The 26,397-nt window shown below is 41.4% G+C and overlaps 1 pseudogene across 1 annotated transcript in view; it reads left to right on the forward strand.

Moving 5' to 3' along the window:
- Positions 1-8,530: 8,530 nt before the first annotated feature.
- LOC311035185 (transmembrane protein 164-like) overlaps positions 8,531-26,397 on the forward strand; it is a 139,411-nt pseudogene continuing 121,544 nt past the window's right edge. The window contains exons 1-2 of the transcript in view: positions 8,531-8,649; positions 24,873-25,047. The product of the transcript in view is annotated as a transmembrane protein 164-like (transcript). The remainder of the gene's footprint in view (positions 8,650-24,872; positions 25,048-26,397) is intronic.

Consider the following 26,397-nt stretch of genomic DNA (forward strand, 5'->3'; position numbering starts at 1 on the left):
AAAACAATGCTAGACAAGCTCCCTCATCTTAAAGTAGCAACAACATCCTACCTTCATTGACACCACACTAACAGGATCGATCAGGATCTAATTTTAATGTTCTGTGATTCTTCTACACATATAAGTAATGCAGCCATCCTCTTTAAATCATGCCTTTTGCAACAGGTGGTGGTCGCTAATTAAGAGCACAATGAATTAGAATGCTATCGGGGTAAATAAGAATAATGTTCACCGTTTGTAGCCTTTACAGAATAAACTTGTGAGCATTTGGCTTAGTCTATTTTCAGTGCAAATGGCCATGCAAGACCACAGACTCCATGGTTTATGTAACCTGTTCACCATTACTAGTCTTGACAAACATTTTGTAAAGCATAATAGGCCTACATCTCCGTGGATGTTAACTTGTAGCTACATATTGCAGTTTGCAGCACACATTTACAATTATTTCAATAAGTCTGCACTTACCATGAAATGGTGTTGTTGGAAGAACACATTGAAGAAAATGTCCACCGTGTCAGTTGTACTAATCAATTCAAAATGCATTGCAGGTGCGGACAGACAGGAGGAGCTTAATTACATCTCTGCAGAGTTGGGTTAACACTGATGTGAACACCATTTAAATCAGAGAGTGTTAAAATTACACTTTGGGAGTGAAAATCAACTCTGGACGGAGTTGGGTAACACTGATTTTAATCAACTATTTAAAACAACTCCAAACACTTAACCATTACATCAGAAAAATGTTAAAATTACACTTTGGGAGTGAAAATCAACTCTGGGCGGAGTTGGGTAACACTGATTTTAATCAACTATTTAAAACAACTCCAAACACTTAACCATTACATCAGAAAAATGTTAAAATTACACTTTGGGAGTGGAATTAACTCTGGGCTGAGTTGGGTAACACTGAAGTGATCAACTCTTTCAAATAACTCCAACATTTAACCCAATTTAAACATGAAGGTGTTAAAATTACACTTTGGGAGTGGAATTAACTCTGGGCTGAGTTGGGTAACACTGAAGTGATCAACTCTTTCAAATAACTCCAACATTTAACCCAATTTAAATATGAAGGTGTTAAAATGACACTTAGGGAGTTGAAATCAACTCTGCAATGTTTAACCCTGAAATTTCAACTCTTTAATTTTTGCTGTGTATAGATAGAACCAAATGGACCCTCATTTGTAACCATTTGGTTGCATTTGTACTGTCCCCTCTCAGAGTTACAGACCTGTAGTGCTGCGTTCACCACTGGCAGACGCAGAAGATACGAAACACAAAGAAACACAGCATGTGTGTGGCTTTGCAGCCGTTGTATATTTTACAGCAGCTATAAACGTGGGATGTATCTTTGTGTCTTCATGTCGCTGACTTCCATTGAAAAATAATGGTAGCCTGTGTCTGTGTAGCTGCCAGTGTGAACACATACTGTAGCATAAAGGGTTAATTTGGAACTCCCTCAAGCAGTGGTGGAAGAAGTCCTCACATTTTGTATTTAAGTAAAAGTATCAATACCACAATGTAGAAATACTCGGTTACAAGTAAAGTACAAGTAAAAGTCCGGTATTCAAAATTCACTTGAGTACAAAAGTGTTAGCATCGAAAAAAAAGTACCAAAAGTAAAAGTACTCATTATGCAGAATGTTCAAACGTTTTCAAATGTATACAAATATTTTGAAAATAGCAGATCTACAAGCTAGAAGTGTAGCTGAAGTATATATAAATATACATTGTACTTAAGTAGGCTACAGTACTTGAGTACATTTACACCACTGCCATCAAGGAGGCTTAGCCACTGCATGGCATATACAGTACAGCAGGGGTCTTCAACAGGGGGTCCTCAGAGCTACTATAGGGGGTCCGCAAATCTTTGTGTGATAGGATTATTATTTTTTGAGTGGTGCCAACCACTCCTATATCTGACTTTGTCTGTGTGTCCGTGTGTATGTCTGTATGTCCAATAAACAAACATTGATGACAACATCAATACGGGGCTCATCAAAGGCACCGCTCTCTTCACACAGGGTGTGATTTTTTGTTTTACATGAACCACTTGAACCCTAGCATCCCTTTTCTGAGGAGAGAACCTTAGCCAAAAATAGCCGATCTACAAGCTCACAACGCCTCGCGCTGCGAGGCGTTGTGAGCTTGTAGATCTGCTATTTTTGGCAAAGAGGTATAGGTGTAGAGGGGAAAAAGAGCAGACCAAGTGAAAAAAAAAAGTTTAATCTGAAACACAATTTTATACAATAATGGGGGTCCCTGCTTCATCTCTCTCTATCAGCCAAGGGGTCCTTGGCCTGAAAACGTTGAAGACCCCTGGCAGTACAGTAGAATGCTTTGTAGCAACAGCAGAGCAGAAGTTTCTTTAGTGCAGATTGTGTGGTCTAATAATGTTGACATCAGCTCAACACAAATTATCAGTGATCTCTGCCTTGCCCTTGACAGCTCCGTCACCCAACACAACCAGTTGCCTTAGCAACCGGCACCCCTTGTTCCACGGAACAATGGCTTTCATTTATAATTGATTCGTGCAAATACTGTTACAGCCGAGAAGAAAATGTCACTTTCATTAACATTACGATTGGCCAGATGTTATGTAGGGGAGGTGAACTCAAGTGCACACTCAGACAATTAAAAGGATCCCTGGCTAATGATTCAAATATGCCTTAATACATTAAGACCTAAGGCGATTCTTAAACATATTTTCTAAATCCTAACAGTTTAAAAAAAAAGAATTTTCAAAAATAGCAGATCTACAAGCTATGAGCTTGTAGATCTGCTATTTTTGAATAGCCAGCCAAAGAAATCTAAAGTGACACAGATGCGTTCCAGGTCTTAATGGGTTAACACATTATAATTGTCCTCTGTAACTGAAAAAAAAAGAAAAGAAAAAAAACGTATAATATTTTATTTATTTTATAAATAGTTAATATTTTACTCAAGTGGGACGACGCCAGTCACAAGTTGATGATGTCATTAATTTGTCCATGTGTGTTTACAGCCCTAAGGAATGTTATTGTCCTAATACAAAAACGACTTAATACCTCCTACGGTTAATATGAACAACAAAGCAATATTTGTAATCATTTTATATTAGCACATGCATTTCATACATTCCATTGGACTGGACTATACGTGGACAAATGACGTAATCAACTTGTGACGGGCGATGCCCTCCTTGAGTAAAAAATGTATAATATATTAATAATTAGCCAGGAATCCTTTTAAGGGATATGGTTCAAAAAGGAGGAAGGAGGCTGGCAAGAAGTAGCCTACGCAGATTTTTTTTTTTTACTTAAGTAAATGTATCAATACCACAATGAAGACATATTCTTAAAGGGTCTACACCATGAATTTAAAAAATAATAATAATTTAATATCATATTGTTTATGTCCCTCAAACGTTTTTCAAAAGGTTTGAGCCTAAATCAAGCCTCAGATATACTCATTCCAACTAACTTCTCTCTGGCTTATAAAGCACTTTCACCTCCAATACCACATTGTCCTGTTTGGCACGGGGCGCTATTGAGCCAGTTTGTATGCATGTTATCTCCTGGTTCTGTGTGGAAAAAGTAAAAAAAAAAGAAAAAGAATAAGAAAAAAAAAGAAGTTAAAAATTAAACAAAAGATTATTATTATTATTATTTTTGGGTTGGAACTGAAAAACGGGAGGTATTGTACCCGTGACGGGAGGTATTGTACCCGTGACGTGACGTCAAGTCAGGGTGCAAATCAGTTTGGTCTGTTTTGAGACCAAACCCCAGATTTGCTGTGAAAGCCTGAGTGTTCAAACTGGGGTATTTTTGGGGATAGAAGAGAGGTAGGGGACACCAAAAACACACCAAAAAGAAGAAAAAGTTAAAATTCATGGTGTAGTCCCTTTAAAGTAACAAAGAGAAAGTACTCTATCACTTTAGAGAGAAACTTGAGAGCTTTCTCCCTACATGCATATGGTTCTGTGTCGGCCTTGTTCTTGTGGGATTATGTCCATGTGTTGTGTCTGATGTGTTTTTTTGTTTGTCTTATTTATTTTTATCACATTAAGCTGCTGTAAGCTGCTGGTAACGCCTCAAATTCCCTTTGTGGATTAATAAAGTATATATCTCATCTCATACTCATTTCCCAAGGTTTTTGTTTATTTTATGCCTTTGTTTTTCAAACGCACTCTTTGCAAAACAGCAGATCTACAAGCTCACAACACACCGGCAATCGCAAACTCTCTTTAACCCATTAAGACCAGGGACTGTCATTTTTAGATTTGAGCTAAAAAGCATTATTTTACACTTTGGGCTATTCAAAAATAGCAGATCTACAAGCTCATAGCGCGGCACCGAGTGCCGCGCTACTAGATCTGCTATTTTTAAAAATTCGTGAAAATGTGTGCAAATCTTTGAATATATATATATTTTTAAAGCGAACATTTTTAACTCAAATCTTTGCTTCTGGGGGGTCCCTGGAAAAAAATATTTTGATGGGGGTCCGCGGCCAAATTCATATCATTTTGGGGGTCCTTGACATGAAAAAGATTGAGCACCACTGATATAGAAACATACGTTTTTCAGAAAACTGTTGAGATTTAGGAGACATGTAGAATCGGCTTCAGGTCTCAATGGGTTAAAAAACAAATAAAAAATAATAACTTGAAATTGAAATTGAAAAGGAAAACTCAAAATGAAATAATAAATAAAGGCTAACGACAAATAACAAAAGTATAATAACCTTGGTCCAGGAGGAGATAAGGTACTTTCACTTCCACACAGGAATGATTTGATGGAGTGATGATGGCTCAGGCCGCTCCTGAGTCAGCAATGTGGACAGCACAGAGAGACCTCATAAAGCCCTCTTATTAATAAAACACACGTGCGCACACACACACACACACACACGCGCACGCGCGCACACACACACACACACACGCAGGTGCACGCGCGCAAGCACGCACGCACTGACTGAATTCACCTTTCTCACACCCACACAGACAAATGTTAATCACATGGTAGAGTGAGCACATAGACAAAGTAATAAAGTAAATACAAATTATATATATATATATATATATATATATATATATATATATCGTTGCTGTCGGGCAGATACCTCCATTCTTTTTTTAAATATATTTTTTGGGGCTTTTTGCCTTTACTTTGACAGGACAATAGGCTGACTGGAACCGGGGAGAGAGATGGGGGGGAGACATACAGCAAAGGTCGTCGGGAACGGGAGTCAAACCCGCGACACGTTGCCTAGCTGGATTACCAGCGTATGTGGTATGCGCCTGGACCGCTAGGCCAGCGGACGCCCTCCTATCTCCATACTTAAAATGCAACTAAATTAATGTCCTGCTTGATCATACTACAGCGTCACACAAAAATAGCAAAAGTAGCAGATCCACTTCGCCTCGCGTCTTGAGCTTGTAGATCTGCTACTTTTGCTGTTTTGGGGTTTGAATCCTGTACCGTGTGAGGTTTCCACCCGACAGAGACCATATGTGATATTATATTAAGTAAGTAAGTATAAGAAAAACAGGCATGTGCATTAGTATGCACGCTTAATAGGTGTGCATACTGTATGTGATATTGAGATGAGTCTGGTGTGTCTGGCCGGTGCATGTGCATGTTCAAACATTTTAGTACCTTTACATTTGGTGCTTTAAGTATACTTTGATGCCAACAATAACAGGACTTTAATTTGTAACAGAGTATTTCTTTATTGCATTATTGATACTTTTACTGAAGTAAAAAAAAAAATGTAGTACTTTTTCCACAACTGCTTACCTAATACTCCTGTATACGGTCAGCCGGGGCGCCTGATGGAGGGGAAAGGAACTGGTTGGAATAACGTGTTCCTTCCATGCGCTACGTCCTACCAGGGAAACTCCCCCCTGTCAGGTGACAAGAAGGTCAGTTGGCTCTCATGCACTGAAGGGGGCATGAGCTCGGCCAGGATTACTCGGCCCAGGATTACATAGACAATTGGCACTGGGTGTAAAAACAAAATTGTGGGATAAAAATTGAAGTAAAAAAAGAAAAAAAACTCCTGTATACGTGAGAGTATAGGCTATCGTATGAACGTTTATTGTACAGTGTGAAGTTACAGGTCTTGGAGTATCACGGTTTAAATAAGGGGTATTTTTAAAAGTCTCTCTCTCTCTCTCTCTCTCTCTCTCTCTCTAAACACTTCACATTCAGGTGGCAGTAACTCCCTGAAGGACAGTGGATGCTGCAATGTGTCATACTTATTTAATCAAGTTCTATGTATAGTAACTTGCAGATGGAATGAAGACATTTTTAGCTTTGTTTCCACTTGAAGTCGAGTACCTTCATTTCTCCATACCCTCTACCAAAGAACACATTCTTTTGTGTTACAACTATTAGTTTCAAGGAGCTCTCTGTTCCAGGCAGGACATTTATAAGTATATTTTTCCTTCTTGCGAAGGATTATTTCATAATCACTGTGTTATGGTATACAGTAAGAAGAGAGTTAGGTTGGACCAGGTCAGAATGTGGTGTTATGATTGAATCTTCTTGCTTTTGTCTGTAGCATTATCATTGAAATGTCTTGTATTTGTGTGTCTTTTTTCAGGGGTGTAAAGTACTTTACTCAAGTAGGCTACTCTATTTAAGTGCACTTTTGAGGAATGGTTTACTTTACTGGAGTATTAAAAATGTTCAATACTTTTACTTCTACTCCACTACATCTCAGAGGCAAATATTGTATGCTACATTTACTCAATTATTTGAAAATTTAAGTTAGTTACCTTGTACTTTGTTGCAAGCATTAACCACGTCAGCCCTATGCATTCTTTGCAATTTGAAAATAGCAGATCTGCAAGCTCACAATGCGTTGTGAGCTTGTAGATCTGCTATTTTGGAAGCATTTTTATACATTTGGAAACTTGTGAAACGGGACATTCTGCTAAATATATTTTAATGTGAATACTTTTGTACTTTTTAGTACATTTTGAATACTGGACTTTTATTTGTAACAGAGTATTTCTACATTGTGGTATTGCTACTTTTAGTTAAGTAATGTGAGTACTTCTTCCACCTCCGTCTTTTTTTTTGTTCTTCTGTCTTACATACCTCACCGAGTCCCATTGTGCAAAGCTTTGAGAAAAGCTTTTTTCACAAGGCACGTGCGTCAGCAGTGGAGACAACAGTGAGTCTGGCTGGGAAATAATGAACAAAACCCGGCTTGATATGTGTGCATTGCTTTCATACCAAAGGCTCTCTCGCATTAGAACACAAATAGCCAGACATCTCAGTTTGAACTGAAGCTCTTTGTCATTTCTGCTTCATTTTATACTAATAGACAGTAACAGGAAAGACAGGAGTGAGATAGGCAGGTAGCGCTGTCGCCTTACAGCTAGAAGGTCCTGGGTTCGATTCCCGCCGGGGACGCTGTGGGCGCTGGGGTTGGCGAAAGGGCCTTTATGTGTGGAGTTTGCACGTTCTCCCCGTGTCTCCTAGGGTAGGTAACCTCACACAAAACATGCAGTAATCCTGGTCTCTATACTGCCGCCCCCTGGTCAGCCGGGGCGCCTGATGGAGGGGAAAGGAACTGGTTGTAATAATGTGTTCCTTCCACGCGCTACGTTCTACCGGAGAAACCCCCCCCTGTCAGGTGATAAGAAGCGGCCTGCTCACTCCTCATGCATTGAAGGAGGCATGAGCTCAGTTCTGGGCTCTCCCTAGGCTTTCAAAAATAATATTACAAATAAAAACTAATGAAAAATGCTAAACTATAATAACCATGGGCTGGACGTTCCAACAAACACAATTCAAACATTTACAAAAATAGCACGAACACGAAAATGCATGAATAAATTAATTCTTACGTCATTTTGGCGTGAGTGGCGGCCCCCCGACACCTGTGATTAAAATGATAATTGACAGTGTTTAGGGAAGTTGTACAAAAATATACCACTCAAACATTATATCAGTGGTTCTCAACCAGTTGTCCGGGGACCACCAGTGGTCCTTGAGGGGGTTCCAGGGGGTCCCCAGACAAATTAATAGTTAGGAACCAAATTGACCCTTGTCTGTTGGTAACTCTGAGAGTGTACAAATGGAACCAAATGGACCCGTTAGGGTCCATTTGGTTCCATTTGTACACTCTCAGAGTTAAATGAACACTGATGATGATACTACTGTTTAGATTGGGACCCCCAAGAAATCAAAATGGTTGAGTCCCTGGCATATCTTTTCAAATGGGGGTCCCTGGACTAATATGTGTCCTTGTCCTTGGGGGTCCTTGACGCAAAAAAAGGTCGAAAACCACTGCATTATATCAAAAATAAGCTTCCTTTAATTGAACAAGTTACACTGTATGAAGTTACGTGGTTGAAATATAATTAAAACAAAACAAAAATGGAATTGCCTTTTGTGTTTGAAAAGTGCCATACAAATGAACGTCGCTTGTCAGTGGATCAGTATCAGGATGAAAGGTGGAAGCTGACTTTTTTTCCCACCTCAACAAAGATGAGTGTTTTTTTTTATCAGCCCTGGTGAACAGATAAAGACTTATGATGGCTGTCCCAGAGTGCTGTGAGGAGCATGAAAGGTCACTGTTGGTTTGGCTTCAAACAGGCAGACACACAGAGACAGTGAAGGTCACAGAGATGGAGAAGGCAGTGATCCATCCGACGTGATGACAGCCTACATCATCTCCCTGTTTTAAATGCTGCCATTGCCTCGAAAGCAGCTTCCATCTCCGCGGTATAGGGTGCAACAGCTGATCAAAGAAATCAATAGTTTAGACCAGGGGTCTTCAACAGGGGGTCCGGGACCCCAAGGGGGTCCTCAGAGTTACTACAGGGGGTCCGCCAAATCTTTGTGTGATAGGAGTTTTTATTTTACCTTAACCACTTGAACCCTAGTATCCCTTTTCTGATGAGAACTTTAGCCAAACATAGCAGATCTACAAGCTCACAACGCCTCGCGCTGTGAGCTTGTAGATCTGCTATTTTTGGCAAAGAGGCTCTGTAGAGGGAAAAAAGAGCAGCACCACGTAAACAAAAACATTTGAATCTGAAACACAATTTTATACGATATTGAGGCTTCATCTCTCTCTCAGCTAGGGGGTCCTTGGCCTGAAAACATTGAAGACCCCTGCTGTATATTGAAAACTATTGGTTGGATTTTATGTGCTGGTTGATTTTCCCAAGAAGATGGACCCTAATGATTTTTCGTGGCCCTTTGGCCGCCATCACATCAGGCCATAATGTCAACTTTGAAAAAATGACATTCTCTGAACAATCTTCACGGTGGATGCAATGAAACTATAGTCTGTCAAAACCTTATGGCCAAAAAACACAATCTAACAAACTGCTACCTGGGGTGTAACGGTGCGTTTTAACAGCGGGCGATCGCGGGCGACATCGTCCAAAAGATAAAGAAAGTCTATGAGAGCCGGCGATCGGGCGAAGTGGGCGGGGGGGCGATGAAAGATGGATTTTCTTTATCTTTTGGACGATGTCGCCCGGCATCGCCGGAGAAGCAGGAACCTCAGCCAGCTTTTTGTTAATCGCTTCATTGGTGTAAGGAAAGCAACAAGAAAATGACATGCTTCACAGGTTGCCAGCCATGATATAAACCAGACATTAACTGTCCGTCTGTGCATGCTTCATGTGTCTGCAGTTAAAAACTTGGCTCGTGCGTCGATGGCGAGCCGAGGGAGTGCCGAGTCATTCATGCATCTCCAAGTTTACGTTTTTTTGTTCAGCATTGAGAGAAGGGTTCTTTGACAGGAAAATGTACAGTAGGCCTACATATGCTTATGTTTTTTCCATACGTAACGTACAGACGAACATAGTACAGGCAGTGTTGCCAGATTCTGTGAGAGAAACAAGCAACCAGGTGTAGGAAAACCAGCCCAAAAGAAGCGACTACAGGCCACATGAGCACTTTAACATATACATCAGCTATTTGAAAATAGCCGATCTACAAGCTCCCAACGCGTCGCATCGCGGGGAAATTATTAATAAGCAGATCTGGCAACCCTGAGTACAGGACTTCCCACCCAACATAACGAGAATACGAGATGAATAAATGAGAACATTACAAACAAAACACGACAATCCCCTATATACCCTTTTTTCTCCCACTTGGAACTTTGTGCTCCCTCTCACTTCACCAGATAGGCATACAGTATATATAAAAAATATCTTGCATGCATGTCCAACTCGCGTCGTTCCCGAGGAAAAGAGCAGGTCTAGTTACTATAAAATCTATAAGCATAAAAATCTAAATTCATGATGCACGGTCGATTACTGCCTGCATGGGCTCCTATTTTGAGAGAGAGAGAGAGAGGGTGGGGGGGGGGGGAGGGTACTGAGGAAGATTATAAACAACATCAAAGGTAATGAAAAGGCGGATTTGGAACTTTTCAATATCAAGTAGACTGCATGTTTATTTCCAGCACAGTGAACTAGATAAGTGGGCCCGCCACTGAATCCGAGAACAAATCATAGGATTTTCAGCAGGTAGCATGATTAAATATAATCGTTGCTGTCGGGCAGGAACCTCTTATCTCCAAATTTTTACTTTTTGTGTTGTTTTTTTCGTAAATAAACGCCCGGCTTGATCATACTCAGGGACGTGCACAGATAGACTCTAGGTGGCGCTAGAGCACCTGCCCTTTGCCCTCTTGACCAGAAGTGCCCTTATGAAAAAAGGGCACACAGTTTACAGCAGGTCTTCAACGGGGGGGTCTGGGACCCCTAGGGGGTCCTCAGAGTTACTACAGGGGGTCCGCCAAATCTTTATGTGATTATGATTTTTCTTTTTACCATAACCACTCGAAACCTAGCATCCCTTTTCTGAGGAGAACTTTAGCCAAAAATAGCCGATCTACAAGCCCACAACGCCTCGCAGCACGAGGCGTTGTGGGCTTGTAGTACCAAAGAGGTATAGGTGTAGAGGGAAAAAAGAGCAGAACAAGTAAACAAAAAAAAAGTATAATTTACTTGAGCACCTGCCCCTCAAAATGTCTGTGCACGCCAATGATCATACTAGCGCCACACAGAAGCATCTTGCGACGCGTTTCGAGCTTGTAGATCTGCTACTTTTGATGTTTTTGAATTTGAATCCTGAAAAGTAACAGTTTTTTTGACATACGAGGTTTCCACCCTGGACAGAGAGGACAATATGCACGCCACAAGCCCTAATCTGTGAAATTCACAACAGCCCAAATAACAGAACGCTTTGGATGAAGACCAGGCACAGGTCAAACCCATTACTGAATGAAAGCCTCCAGTGCTTTCATGTAGAGTCGCAGGTAACCTTCTCTTGTTGGTTTTAACCCATTAAGACCGGGAACGCATCTGTGTAACCATTATTTTATACGTTGGCTATTGAAAGAAATCTAAAATGACACACAGATGCGTTCCCGGATTGAATGGGTTAACAATGTTCATATTTGCCTTGTTATTTTTCACAAAATGCAACGCGGCAGGAGGTCCCATGTTGTTTACAGGATTTCCACTGTACCGGGATCTGACCAAAAAAAAAGGAAAATGGAAAAAAGAAAAAGGAAAATGAGCTTGCTTGGTTAAATTATTTACTTTGAGGATTGCAGAAGAAAAAATAAGTACGTGCATAAAAAAAAGTAAAGAAACTCTTCGGACTCCAGTCTTGATACGGCAGACAGACGTGCTAACATCAAATGTCTTCTTAACCCATTAAGACCGGGAACGCATCTGTGTCATTTTAAGATTTCTTTGGCTATTCAAAAATAGCAGATATACAAGCTCATAGCGCGGCACCGAGTGCCGCGCTATGAGCTTGTATATCTGCTATTTATTTTGAAAAATCGTGATTTTTTTTTTCTCCAAATCTATGAATATATATATATTTAAAGCAAACATTTGTAACTCAAATCTTTGCTTCTGGGGATTCTACAAATGTCTTCTAAATCCTAACGTATGTTTCTATATCAGTGCGGACCCACCATCTCAAAATATTTTGTATTTGACCCCCATGAAGCAAATATTTGAGTTAAAAAAAAAAAAAAAAATATATATATATCCAAAAATGTGCACACATTTTCACAATTTTTCAAAATATTGCAGATCTACAAGCTCAGAAGTATGAGCTTGTAGATCTGCTATTTTTGTATAGCCAAAGTATAAAATAATGGTTGAAGTGGTTTAAAATCTAAAATGAAACAGATACTGTCCCGGTCTCAATGTCTTAAAATAGCTTCAGACTAGGGCTCTGAGCGAAGATATAACGATCTTCGTTCAGAATAATCTTCAGAGTTAACATTATACCTTGCAGTATATCAGCTAAGTTATTCTACAAACCCTGGTATGAAATAAGAGAGGCCTGTGTCAAGTTTTAAGACAGCGGTTCTCAAAGCGCGTGTCCACATGGGACCCTCTCAGGGTTCCTTGAAGGGGTTAACAAAATGGACCCTTATATATGAGAGCTCTGCAGAGTTACGGCGGTCCTTGAAATAAATAAAAAGTTTGAGAGCCACTATTTAAAAAGTCATGAAGTTGGAGTTATGTTCGCCCCTCTTCCCAACCTTGACCTTTACGACATGACTCTGTGACATGCAGACAGCTGCCAGGGGTGTTAGCGGTAGCTCCTGACGGGGTCTAAACCCCCCCCTGAGTGGGGATTGTCTCTATACGTTCCCCTTCGGCCCCTTCGAACCGCGTCTCCCTCCGCCCCGCCGAGCCTATAATCTGACAGCACACTTAATAGATGTGGTAATTAACATCGTGTCCAGCTATTAGGACTGTCCGAACTTTGACACCGTCCCGCTGACAAGGTTAATAGGACTAAGATGGGGGGGTGTGAGGGGTGGGGGGTGGTGGGCTATAAGACGCATGTACCACTTTGCAGATTGCTATAAAACGGATTTACAGCTATATATACCATAAAGGCCGGCGAGTACACGGATGACGCACACATTTGTACATAACGTGTTCTCTTAAAGGGCACTTTCTATGCGGCGCGTTCACATTATATAGCATACGTGCACAAACACATTTCAAGAGTTTTCGAAAATAGCAGATCTACAAGTTCATTAGCCTGGAAACCAGACCAATCTGCCAGTGCAACAAAGAAAAAAATCCTCTGCAGATTAGGTCTGGCCCTGCTCGGTTGTGATTGGATTTCGCTGCCCCTAAGTTTTGGGGCACCAATCAGGGCCTAGTATGCAAATGTGGGGCGGGTTTATCACCAGAGGCATTTTTCTAAATTGGACCCTTGGAAATGCATGTTCCACACAGAGATTAGCGCTGTCGCCTCACAGCTAGAAGGTCCTGGGTCGATTCCCGCCGGGGATGCTGTGGGCACTGGGGGTGTGTCTTCTCCTCCGCGTCATCAGTGCCCATACCCAGGGTGGGGTTGGCGAAAGGGCCTTTCTGTGTGGAGTTTGCAAGTTCTCCCCGTGTCTCCTAGGGTAGTTAATACCCTCACAAAAACATGCAGTAATCCTGGTCACTATACTGCCTCCCCCTGGTCAGCCAGGGTGCCTGTTGGAGGGGAAGGGAACTGGTTGGAATAACGTGTTCCTTCCACGCGCTACGTCCAACCAGGGAAACTCTCCCCTGTCAGGTGACAAGAAGGTCAGTTGGCTCTCATGCATGGCCTCCCTAGGCTGGTGGGGGGAGTGTAGCGCCCAGGATCACTTAGCAAATTGGCACCGGGTGAAAAAACGGTTAAAAAATCGAGGGATAAAAATGAAAAAAATAAAAATGAAAAAAGTTCATAGCACGGCACAAAGCTTGTATATCTGCTATTTTTGGAAAGCCAAAGTTTAAATTATGCTTAAGGTGGTTAAAATGATTGGGACGCTATGCACCACACACACACACACACACACACACACACACACACACACACACACACACACACACACACACACACACACACACACACACACACACACACACACACACACACACACACACACACACACACACACACACACACACACACACCCCTATTCACTTGATGTATGCTCTCTTTCTGTTCTCCAAGTTCCGCCTGCACTCCCACCAGAGTCAAAGCTGAGCTCTTCAACTTGAACCTTCAGCTTGACCTCATACAGAGCAGGCTAACTTACAATTACATAACCGACTGATACGAGCAGAGGAAGACAGGACGATGGCATTTTCACTGACAAATACCTTATTTTTCAGGATCTGTGCAGACCTTCATCTATTTCATTTAAAATAGAATGTAGAACGGTCAAACAAGTGAACACACAAACTGCATGTTTGAACATCTGCTGTGTGCTCATCACTATCTAGTACGTCTTAAACGTTTTCAGGCCAAGGACCCCCTAGCTGAGAGAGATGAAGCAGGGACCCCCTCTATAATGTATGAAACTGTGTTTTAGATTAAACTTTGTTTTGTTTACTTGGTCTGCTCTTTTTTTCCCACTACACCTAAACATGCGGTCACCATGACTACGGGGTCCACATGACTACAGGACTGTCAACCGTTTCAGTCATATGGATTGTTTCGTCATTTCGTGCTGCTCTGTGAGCTTGTACATCTGCTATTTTTTGATTTTCACAGGTCTTAATGGGTGAACTTGTTAAAACCGGGAAAGCCTCCGTGTCATTTTAGATTTTTGCGTTGGCTATCCAAAAGATAGCAGATATACAAGCTCACAGCGCATACATCTGCAATTTTTGATTATTTTTTTTTAAAGCATCTTGAAAGGGTGAGAACTACTGATTTACAGTGGTGTAAAGTATCTAAGTACATTTACTCAAGTACTGTACAATTTTGAGGTACTTTTACTTTACTGGAGTATTTCCAATCGTCTATACTTTTACTTCTACTCCACTACATCTCAGAGGCAAATGTTGTACTTTTACTCCACTACAATTATTTGAAAACATTAGTTACTTACTAGTTACTTTGCAGATATAAATTATTACATTATAAAACATACTTTAACCACTTTAGCCCTATGTTGTACCTAGGCCATCTGAAAATAGCCGATCTACAAGCTCACAACGCGTCGCATCGCAACGCATTGTGAGCTTGTAGATCTGCTATTTTCAAACATTTTAGTACTTTTACTTTTGGTACTTTAAGTACATTTTGATACTAATACTTTTGTACTTTTACTCAAGTAAATGTTTAATTCCGGACTTTTACTTGTAACTTGAGTATGTGAAAAGGCTCGAACGGCCAAGGCTCCAAAAAGTTGACGAGTCCACCAATGCAGCTTTTTGCATTTTATTTACCTCAAAAGGTGCAGAATTATTCACAGTGCAGGCCCGGGCAAAAATAATTCAAAATAAATAAGACTGGCCAAAACAAAGCTCCAAATAACATAATTTAGGAATACACACTTGACAGCTAAATAAATGAAACAAACCAGGAACTTAAGAAACTATAACAAGGAAACCCTTCAACAAAGGCCCTGGTAGCTCTCCCCTGGATGTTGTCATGGCTTCAAGCCAAACTGAACTTGTACCCTCACCTGTAGCATGCCTTTTAAGCAGGTGAGGCAAACCATCACATGATTACTAATTGGTAACTATATACTCAAACAAGGCTAACTAAGGCCCATGAGATATTTTACACAATGATGTCATAATGAAGTAAGTCAAATATGTTCATTACAATGTTTCCCATGCGCCAATTCATTCTCCAATTCTTAAGTAAAGACAAAATATAATACCAACAAACACACACCCCTCCTCCTTTACAGTGCTTGGCCCATTCCAATCAACAGGATTGCCAGCACTGCAGAGGATATACTGTTCCCAGGGTGCATTTCTCCTTTCCGACATGTCGCCTTTCCGACGTTGACGAACCCTATACCTAACCTTAACCGCACGCGGAAGCCACTAGTCGGAGTGGTGAGATGTCGGAATGGAAGGAGCACCCCCTGTTCCCAGCCGGCTTGCTGGTAAATGCATTGGGAAGCAGTTGTGCAGTGTGTGTGCATGTAAAGTTCCTCATTAATGTCTATAGGGCACGGGTTGCCCCGTGACAGAGTACTTCTACATTGCAGTATAGATACTTTTACTTAAGTAAAACATTTGAGTACTTTTTCCCCCACTGCTGATTTAGAAGGCATAGTATTAATGGGCCTCAGGTCTTGGGACACACAGACAGACAGACAGACAGACAGACAGACACATGCATGAAGTCACTGTGATCAAGCTGTCACCTCCTCACAGTGTCTCCCCTCCCCCGTCCCCCCGTCCCGTCCCCCCCCCGTCCCCCCCCGTCCTCTAGTGTTGGTGTCTGTCACCAGGATGTGTCATTAAGCTCTGCTGTCACCCTGCGAGCCACCCAGTGACACCCAGCAGTCTGGTCTGCACGGCACGCACCTCATTTCCTGTCTCTGACCTGACACTGACCGGCAAGGAAAAAGAAACCACTATGTCCCCAAGCATCAGTTTTTATTTTTTACTGCAGTAATTACATTTTTCGATACGTTAAACTTCTACTTCTATTACGTCTCAGAGGCAAATGTTGCCTCCATTACAATTATTTGACTATTTTAGTCAAATACATATATTTTTTTAATTACAAGTTATAGATTATTAAGCATTTGCATGCATTTACTTTGGTACTGTAAGTATGTTCGGTCCCCGAATATGCAGGCGTAGACACACACACGCACGCACAGACACACACACACACACGCACGCACGCACGCACGCACGCACGCACACACACACACACACACACACACACACACACACACACACACACACACACACACACACACACACACACACACACACACACACACACTGTTGTTTTATCAAACAAACAGGCATCATGCAGGCTGCAAACATGTCATGATGTGTCATTCCATGAAGGAATCCTACCCTCTTGTCACTTCATCAAACCCACTCTGCTTCTCATTATTTTTAGATTTTTGCCAAGCTGACTGCATCTCTTTACAATAACAAAAGACACATACAGTACAAATACATCGCATTCCTATTCTTACTGAAAAAAAGTCTCTCCAAAAATTCCATTCAGGTAAACATGAAAATAGCCTTTCTTTCACATGTTGAGAATGAGAGAATGAGAACACAAGGAGCAAGCCGTTAGGAATCCTTACACATTCTAGTGAGAAACAGCCGACTGTCCAGGTTCATTTCAAAGCACTCAAGACACTTCAATGTATGAATTTCACATGACTTGAAGTATATAGCCGCAGGCTATATACTTTTTTGGGCGGTGTAACCGCCCCTATATGTGAGGTTTGGACATCGACATTCGCTGCACTGTGATTGGCCACCATTGTACCCCCCTAACCCTGCACCGTGATTGGCCACCATTGTACACCCCTAACCCCTTACACATTCAATGCAAATCTATACTTTTCTTTAAGTGAGCTTCCATCACTGTGATGACCACTAGCTGTAATATGATTGGCTGCCCTATAAATAGGACTATGCACACAAAAAAAACACATGTATATTTTTTTTTCAAGTGAATCACCCATTGTGGACCAACCATTGTACACCCCTAACCCCTACATATTCAATGCAAATCTATACTTTTCTTTAAGTGAACTTCCATCACTGTGATGACCACACACCGCCCACTTCACACTGGGTGTGATTTTTTTAAATGTATTTACTGTTTCTTTTTTTTTTCTTCTTCTTCTTTTTCCTTTTTTTAATTTAAAGGATATTTGCGTCCACGACCCAAAAATGGGTCCTGGCCCACTGTTTGGGAACCACTGGATAAGTAGGAAAAGTAGAGGAAAGGAAAGGAAGTATACTGTAGATATTTCAGTGTGTTCCGTGCAAGGGTCGTTGGCACGGAAACGTCTTTGAGAGAGGCTGGCAAGGTTGAAGTGTTTACATGTTCGTATTTTGTTTTTGATACGAGCACAAGCTCTTATGATGTGTTTGAAGTGGCTGAAGATGGACAGAATCCACTCACACATACAAGCTAATGGGTGCACGAGGAGAATTATTTCTTTGGTGTGTAAATGGACAACATTTACCACTCAAGACTTAGAAAAAGCTACAAATGGATGGTTTTTGTGATGGTTTAAGTGCACTCAAAAACATGTGCTCTTTTATGTTGAGGTGCCCCTGAAAATGTTCTTTCTTTTTCTTTGGGGATTTTCTGCCTTTATCTATAGTGTATAGTGGAGATGGACAGGAAACAGAGAGAGAGAGAGAGAGCGAGAGAGAGAGATGGGGAGAGACATGCAGCAAAGATTGTTGGGAACGGGACTCGAGCTGTCAGGCTGTACATTCAAGCCTATGCGCCCCGACCGCGATCCGGGCCAGCGATGTACTTTTGTCAAGCTACATGGTGAAAAAAACTATATAATTGCTGAACTACTTGAAAGCTACATTATTCTGAAAGTGGTGAGAGGTAGTGAAGTAGTAGCAGTATGACATTTCCGGCCTGTTTTGTTTCTTTGTACTATAAAAAGGTCTTTATACGTTTACATTTGATACTTTGATACATTTTAACACCAGATACTTTTCTTAAGTACATATGAAGTAACCCCCTGGGGTCCTTGAATGGGGTTCAGGGGGGTCACCTGCAGCAAAATTAGTTATAGCATAAAAATATGTTTAAGCACTTTAACCCTATATAATTGAATGGGACATTATCACGTTTCATCAGACCATTGAATGGGCGAGGTATAGGCGACATACTGACCTACCCGCGATTTATCAGACCATTCATTGGATGTTATCAGGACATAGGACAGTATAGGCTGACAGGAAACGGAGAGAAAGAAATGGGGAGTGACATGCAGCAAAGGCCGTCGGAATCGGGACTCGAACCCACGACACGCTGTCAGGCTACACTGAGCCTATAGGTGCCTGGACCGCTATGCCAGCGGTAACACTTATTTTAACCAAAGAAAATCACTTACCCTGCCTTTAAAATATACTCCCTCTGTATTCATTATTTCATGATATAGAATTCCAATAGCTGTCTTTCGTATTACAACCATAATCTTTTCATCTCCATGTAATAGTGGAGTGGTATTTGCAGTAGTACAGCATCAATAACTTTACAGTTAATAACACTCCAGATATTAATATAAATATAAATACTGTACTGTACTCCCACTGCCTTTTCTCTGCCTCCTCTCCTCGGTGGAAGACATCCACATCTTTTACTTAAGTAAAAGTATCAATACCCTGTTGTAGAAATAGTCTGTTACAAGTACAAGTTTGGCATTTCAAAATTTACTTGAGTAAATGTCCAAAAGTATTGGCATCAAAATGTACTTTAAGTACCAAAAGTAAAAGTACTCATTATGCAGAAAGTCCCATTTCACAAGTTCAAAATGTATAAACACCATTTGAAAATAGTTGATCTACAAGCTCACAATGTGTCTTATGGCGGCGCATTGTGAGCTTGTAGATCGGCTATTTTCAAATGGATGAAATATATACAGGCCTAGGGCTGAAGCGGTTAATGTATGTTTTGTAATAACAATCTAAATCTACAAAGTAACTAGTAACTAAAGCTGTCAAGTAATTGTAGTGGAGTAAAAAGGATAATATTTGCCTCTGAGATGTAGCGGAGTAGAAAAGTATTGAAAATTGTAAATATACTGAAGAAAGTAAAAATACCTCAAAATTGTAAAAGTTCAGTACTTTGAGCAAATGTACTTAGTAACTTTACACCACTAAAGCCAGTGAACGCACAGGCTACGCTTTTCTAATAATCTTTATTAGTCTCCCTGGTAGAACGTAGCGCGTGGAAGGAACATGTTATTCCAACCAGTTCCCTTCTCCTCCATCAGGCGCCCCGGCTGACCAGGGGGAGGCAGTAAAGTGACTAGGATTACTACATGTTTTTGTGAGGGTATTAACTACCCTAGGAGACACGGGGAGAACATGCAAACTCCACACAGAGTAGGCCCTTTCACCAACCCCACCTAGGGTATGGGCGCCGATGACGTGGAGGAGAGAACACGCCCCCAGCGCCCACAGCGTCCCTGGCGGGAATCGAACCCAGGACCTTCTAGCTGTGAGGCGACAGCGCTACCGACTGCGCCACCGTGCCCCCTGAGTGACACTCTCGCTAGGTATTGATATACAAACAAAAAACAAGTTAACCCTTTAAGCCCGGGAACGCATCTGTGTAATTTTAAGATTTCTTTGGCTCTATAATTTTTTTTTTTTTTTTAGAAAAATCGTGAAAATGTGTGCAAATCTTTAGTTTGAATATATATATACTTTTATAAAGCGAAAGTTTTTAACTCAAATATTTGCTTCTGGGGATTTTACAAATGTCTTCTAAATCCTAACAGTTTTTGTTTTTTTTCCAAAAGTTTTTTTTTTCTTCTTTTTTTTTTTACTTATGTTGCTTTATTTTCAATGGTTTTCAAACTGTCAAGGACCCCCAAAATAATATGTATTTGTCTGCGGACCCCCTCCCATCTAAAAAATAGTTGGTTCCAGGGACCCCCAGAAGCAAAGATTTGAGTTAAAAATGATTTGCACAAATGTTCAAGATTTTTCTAAAAATATCAGATCTACAAATTCATAGCGCGGCACTCGGTGCCGCGCTATGAGCTTGTATATCTGCTATTTTTGAATAGCCAAAGAAATCTTAAAATGACACACATGCGTTCCCTTCCCGGCCTTAAAGGGTTAAAATATGGAGATGCAAGGCTTGGGCCCGACGGCAACAATATGTTATTGCTGCTACAATATCTGAGGAATAGGAACAAAGGAGTTTTATGTATCCGTACTCAAGATGTAACAGTATAAAGGTTGATTCACCTTGAGATATAGGACTCATGAGGATTTATGGATAAACAACATTTCTGGTCATAATAATAACAACCAGTGGTGGAAAAAGTGCTAACTTTTTTTTTTTACTTAAGTAAGAGTATAAATACTGCAATGTAGAAATACTACTGTTTCAAGTCTGGAACTCAAAAATTACTTGGGTAAAAGTACAAAAGTATTGGCATCAAAATGTACCACAAGTAGAAAGTACTCATAATGCAGAATGTCTTTTAAAAGTTTTAAAATGTATAACAATATTTTGAAAATAGCCGATCTACAAGCTCACAATGCGTCGCATAGCGACGCATTGTGAGCTTGTAGATCGGCTATTTTCAAATGGCCAAAATGTACAGTATATAGGGCTGAAGTGGTTAATGTATGTTTTGTGAAATTGTGATAATAAGGGTTCGACGGTGTCCCCATCAAAATCTGTTTAAGCACTTTCACCACCAGGGTCTTCCAATGTAAAACTCGAGTCACTTCCTGACTTGCCAACGTACGTAATTGGTGACGTTTTGGAAATACGAGTCAAATAAGGACCATGGCCAGACTGATAGCGAAGTGAGAAAAATAAATCCACCGAACGTATAGTGAATCAGTCTGGATTCCAGGCGAGAATTAATTGGCATAACAACTAAATTGGGGAGAAAAAGGGGTAAGAAAAATACACACCAAGTTTTAATGTCTAACTTCTTCAGACTGTAGCTGTTGTGTGAGGTATAGAACACAATGAATTTCACGCGCCTTCTACTCTGTGATTGGTATTGTTCACAATAATGTTGAACCTTGAATCTTCAACCCTTTCTCTATATTGGTCCTGACCAAGGACGTTAACAAAAAGCTAAAACTAAACTAAAAATATAGCTGCAAGCAGCGATAATACGGGGCCAGGAGAGAGAAAGAAAAATGATAATTCCTTTAACAGGTCAGTTCATGAAAGTCCTTGCGGTCTTGTTTCCAATGAGGGCCTGTGAGCAATTAGGGGTTAAGAGTCTTGCTCAGGGACAAATTTCATCGACACATTTGCTGACCTGGCCTGGAATCGTACCTGGGTCAACCAGAGCCTCTGGCTCCCTAGGCGGGCTCACTAACCACTCAGCTATGGCCGACCCTGAGAGAGAGAGACAGAGAGAGAGACATGGAAACGGAATAGTTTGAAGATAGAAATGGAATAGATTGAAGAGACAGAGAGAGAGACATGGAAACGGAATAGATTGAAGATAGAAACGGAATAGATTGAAGAGAGAGAGAGAGCCATGTAAACGGAATAGATTGAGTCATGTTTTTTGCAATTCAACTTAAATGAGTCTGCATCAAGTGAGGCTTGAACCGGCAACCTTGCGATCGTGAGGCACTCTTAGGTAGCTGCAACACTACCTATAGTGCTATAGCTTTGTCCAGGCTGATATTGTCTGTTGAGGATCACAAACTCTTGCCTTCTGTCATGACCCAAGCCCGTTTCACTAACACAAAGATCACTCGTTCACAAACCATTTACCAATGAAGAAATTGTACATCTCCTCAGAACCAAAACTAGTGAAAGTAGCCGATCTACAAGCTCACAAACCATTAAAAGTTGTCAGATTGTACATCGGCTATTTTCACAATGAAGTATGTTATACATTGAAAAAACATACTCTCATTGCTATCTGAAAAGTTGTGAGATTGTAGATCAGCTGTATGTAAAAGACACTCAATTAAGTATTTCATGTTATCTTTAACAATTGCAGATGTATTCATTGATAGTCATGTTGTGTGAAATGCAACTTAGATGAAGTCTGCACCAAGTGAGGCTTGAACTGGTGACCTTCAGGTTGTGGGGCACACATTTAAGCGAGAAGCCACCAACAGACAAGAACCTGTGAAAAAGGAGATCACACAGATCATACAGTTTCACGCAAATAGCTGAAAAATCCTGGGTTTAAGTGTTTTTCAAACTGCTCAAGATTGCGGACAATATAAGGGCGGTGCTTACTGGTTAACGTGATAGATGTGTTCCTCATTAGTCAAGGCACATGTGTAAGCAGGTCTAATGGCTGTCGGCCAAACGAGGCATGACTTTTGCCTGTTTAAAGTTTCAATTTTCAAAAAATTGCTATAGCGCCCCCGTTTGACCAATTGGAGTAAGATTGGTTTCAGTGATATTTGGAATGGCCCTTTACATTTCTGCAAAGTTTCAAAGAATGGTAAGTCTGCATGTATGTGTTAGGGGCAGATGAATAATTGTCATAAAACTGCAATATTCATTGGCTCATTAAAGCTTCATTTTTTCACTTATGGAAGATATTTTGCAAACGTTTTTTGGTATAGGTCCAAAGTTCATGTGTAAAAAGTTTCGTGCAGATTACTCAAAAATCCCAGGAGGAGATAGGTTTTAACTGTTTTTCATATAATTCAAAATGGTGGGAGATCTAAGGGTCAGAGGTCAAAAGTCAGAGTTTGAAAGTTGTTCATCATGAGGAGACGCATGTGTGTATTGAAGTTTTATGGCTGTAGGTAAAACAGGGCATGAGTTGTGCCTGTTCAAAGTTGGCATTTTCAACTGAGTGCAATAGCGCCACCTTTTGACGAAAGATTGTGAGATTTATTTTTTGATCGTTTTTCATGACCATCTATCATATGGCCGAGTTTCATAAAAAGCGTATGCACGGTTCAGCCAGAACTGGCAAAAACGGCAGAAGAAGAAGAAGAAATGGAATAATGCGAATAACAATACGGGTCCATGCTGGAAGCCTGGCCCCGTAACTAAAAACTAAAGAATATAGCATATGGTACATGATCCGTTTTTATTTTGTTTGCATATTAGAAAGTCAAGGGAATTATTAATGTCTGCAGCAAAGCAAATACTTGATAAACAGCGTTGGTTGATGTAATACCCTAGAGAGAAACATGTTTTTATGTGTAGACATGCCAGAACATGATGATGAAATCAATGTCAGGATGGAGGAGGGAGTGTTGAATGAAGTTTCCCATTAGTGCACTGGTACTCAACATCCGGTCCAGGGTCCAACATGGGGTCCAAATGGACCTGTAAGGGTCTGTAACTCTGAGAGTATTCTGTGTCATTTAAGATTTTAGCTGTGTACATATACTGTAGCAACAAGTTTTTCAAAAAAATCTTATGATTCAGAACAGTGGTTCTAAAAAATAACAGATCTACAAGCTCACAGCGCGTCACTTTGTGCCGCGCTGCGAGCCTGCACATCTGCTATTTTAGATTTTTTTTTTAAACTGTTTGAAAAATATTTAATAATTTTGAATTTTTTAACACATATTTAGTCTGAAAGCCCTCTCAGTGCAGCCGTTTTTTGAGATGGGGGCGTGGGCCAAAGTGGGACTCTTTGGCGGTTGGTTCATAATGGATTATCCCGATCATGGACTGGGCCGCTGGTTAGATGTTCAATCGAGAAAACACTGCCTTCTTAAAAAAAAAAAAAAAAAAACCCACGATTTTTGTAACCCTTTTTCACCCGCTGCAAAGTGATCCTGGGCGCTACACTCCCCCCACAATCCTTGGGAGCCCTGGGCCGAGCTCATGCCTCCTCCAATGCATGAGAGCCAACTGACCTTCTTGTCACCTGACAGGGGGGCGTTTCCCTGGTTGGACGTAGCGCGTGGAAGGAACACGTTATTCCAACCAGTTCCTTTTCCCTTCCATCAGGCGCCCCGGCTGTCATGGAGGAGGCGGTATAGCGACCAGAATTACGACATGTTTTTTTGTGAGGGTATTAACTACCCTAGGAGACACGGGGAGAACATGCAAACTCCACACAGAGTAGGCCCTTTCGCCAACCCCACCTAGGGTATGGGCGCTGATGACGCGGAGGAGAAGACACGCGCCCCCAGCGCCCACAGCGTCCCCGACGGGAATCGAACACAGGACCTTCTAGCTGTGAGACTGCGCCACACTGCCTTCTACAGCATCACCAGACCCTGAATGCGAGGCTAGCGATTCCGGGGCTGGAGCCAGGCTATAGGTCCGCGGCCAAATACATTATCATTTTGGGGGTCATTTTGGCACGAAAAAGTTTGAGAACTAGTGATTTGGAAGGCATTCTTAAAGAGTTAAAGGAGGAGGCGGGGCTGAGCTTTGGCAGCGGGTCGTAACATAACCTCTGTGCTCCGCTGTTCTGCCTGTCAGGGCTCAGTGTTCAGACACAGCGCTCTCCACCGTGCTCTACACTGTGCCACATGGACTTACAGCAGCCATCAATCACACATCCAGCCATGTTGGAGAAACTTTCACTCATCACTCTCGTCAAAATTTTTACAGAGAGAGGTCTGTGGGATCACTGGGGCCTCTGGAGGAGGAGGAGGTAGCCTGGTAAACCCTCCCTCCAGAAATCTCATTTCCATTTGATTTCTGGAGTGAGTCTGGCCTGATCCGCCTTTCTGCAATATTGGCTCTGTATGCCAAAGGGACGAGCCTATCAGCGTCGTCGCTCATCGTTCTGTGATTGACAGCGACAGTTGGCCAATCAGGTGGCGAGTTCGAGTGAGCCCGAATGAAGCCGAGTGCAGCCTTAGTGCCTCGGACAAAAGACGAACGGCAGCCATTGTTGTTGTCCGAGTGCCTTCACTGTTTACTTTCGTTTTTAAAACGGTCTCTAACTTCTTTTTTGAAGCACGGAATTTACTATTAAGATATCGTTTGGATAGGATTTAGTTGTTTAACTTCATATATGTGGTCAATTAATCATGACAGAGCCTATTTAAAAATATTAATTTAGAGAACCGGCAGGGGCGGGGAGTGACACGCATGTATCCCAATAAGGCCACCTATTTTGGGCATGGCCGTCTCAAAAGTCCCGTTGCGTCACATAGTCTGGAGGTGGTAAAAATGAACTGCTGATTGGCTGAAGGGGAAAAACGATCATTGGCTGAAGGGGTTGTCAGTCAACGGTATTACTCCCGCCCAACTCCAGCCCACAGCCAATATTGCAGAAAGGCGGATCAGGCCAGACTCACTCCAGAAATCAAATGGAAATGAGATTTCTGGAGGGAGGGTTTACCAGGCTAGAGGAGGAGGGGGAGGGGGAAGAGGAGGGGAAGGGGGGTATCCCACCCCCACCCCCATTTTTGGGCGGTGCAACCACCCCTATATGTGAGGTTTGGACCCCCACCCATTGCACCCCCCCAACCCTGCGCTGTGATTGGCCACCATTGTACTCCCCCTAACCCTGCACCGTGATTGGCCACCATTGTACACTGGTTGACTCTATTCAGGACCGTGATTGGCTAGTGAAACACATGACACATGTGCAGTCCTATAAATAGGACTGTGCACTTAAAAAAAAATCATATTTATGTTTTTTTTTTAAGTGAATCACCCACTGTGATGACCACTGTGAGTGTGATTTTTATAAATATATATATAAGATGGGTACAGTGATGGAAAAAGTACTCATATTATTTACTTAAGTAAAAGTACCAATACTGCAATATGGAAATACTCCGTTACATGTAAAAATCTAGAATTCAAAATTCACTTGAGTAAAAGTACAAAAGTATTGGCATGAAAATGTACTTAAAGTACCAAAAGTAAACGTACTAAATTGTTTGAAAATAGCCGATCTACAAGCTCACAACGCGTCGCGATGCGACACGTTGTGAGCTTGTAGATCTGCTATTTTCAAATAGCCTATAGGTATAAAATAGGGCTAAAG

This window comes from Gymnoscopelus microlampas (assembly GCF_963454915.1).
Source record: "Gymnoscopelus microlampas genome assembly, chromosome: 19".
Classification (NCBI taxonomy): domain Eukaryota; kingdom Metazoa; phylum Chordata; class Actinopteri; order Myctophiformes; family Myctophidae; genus Gymnoscopelus; species Gymnoscopelus microlampas.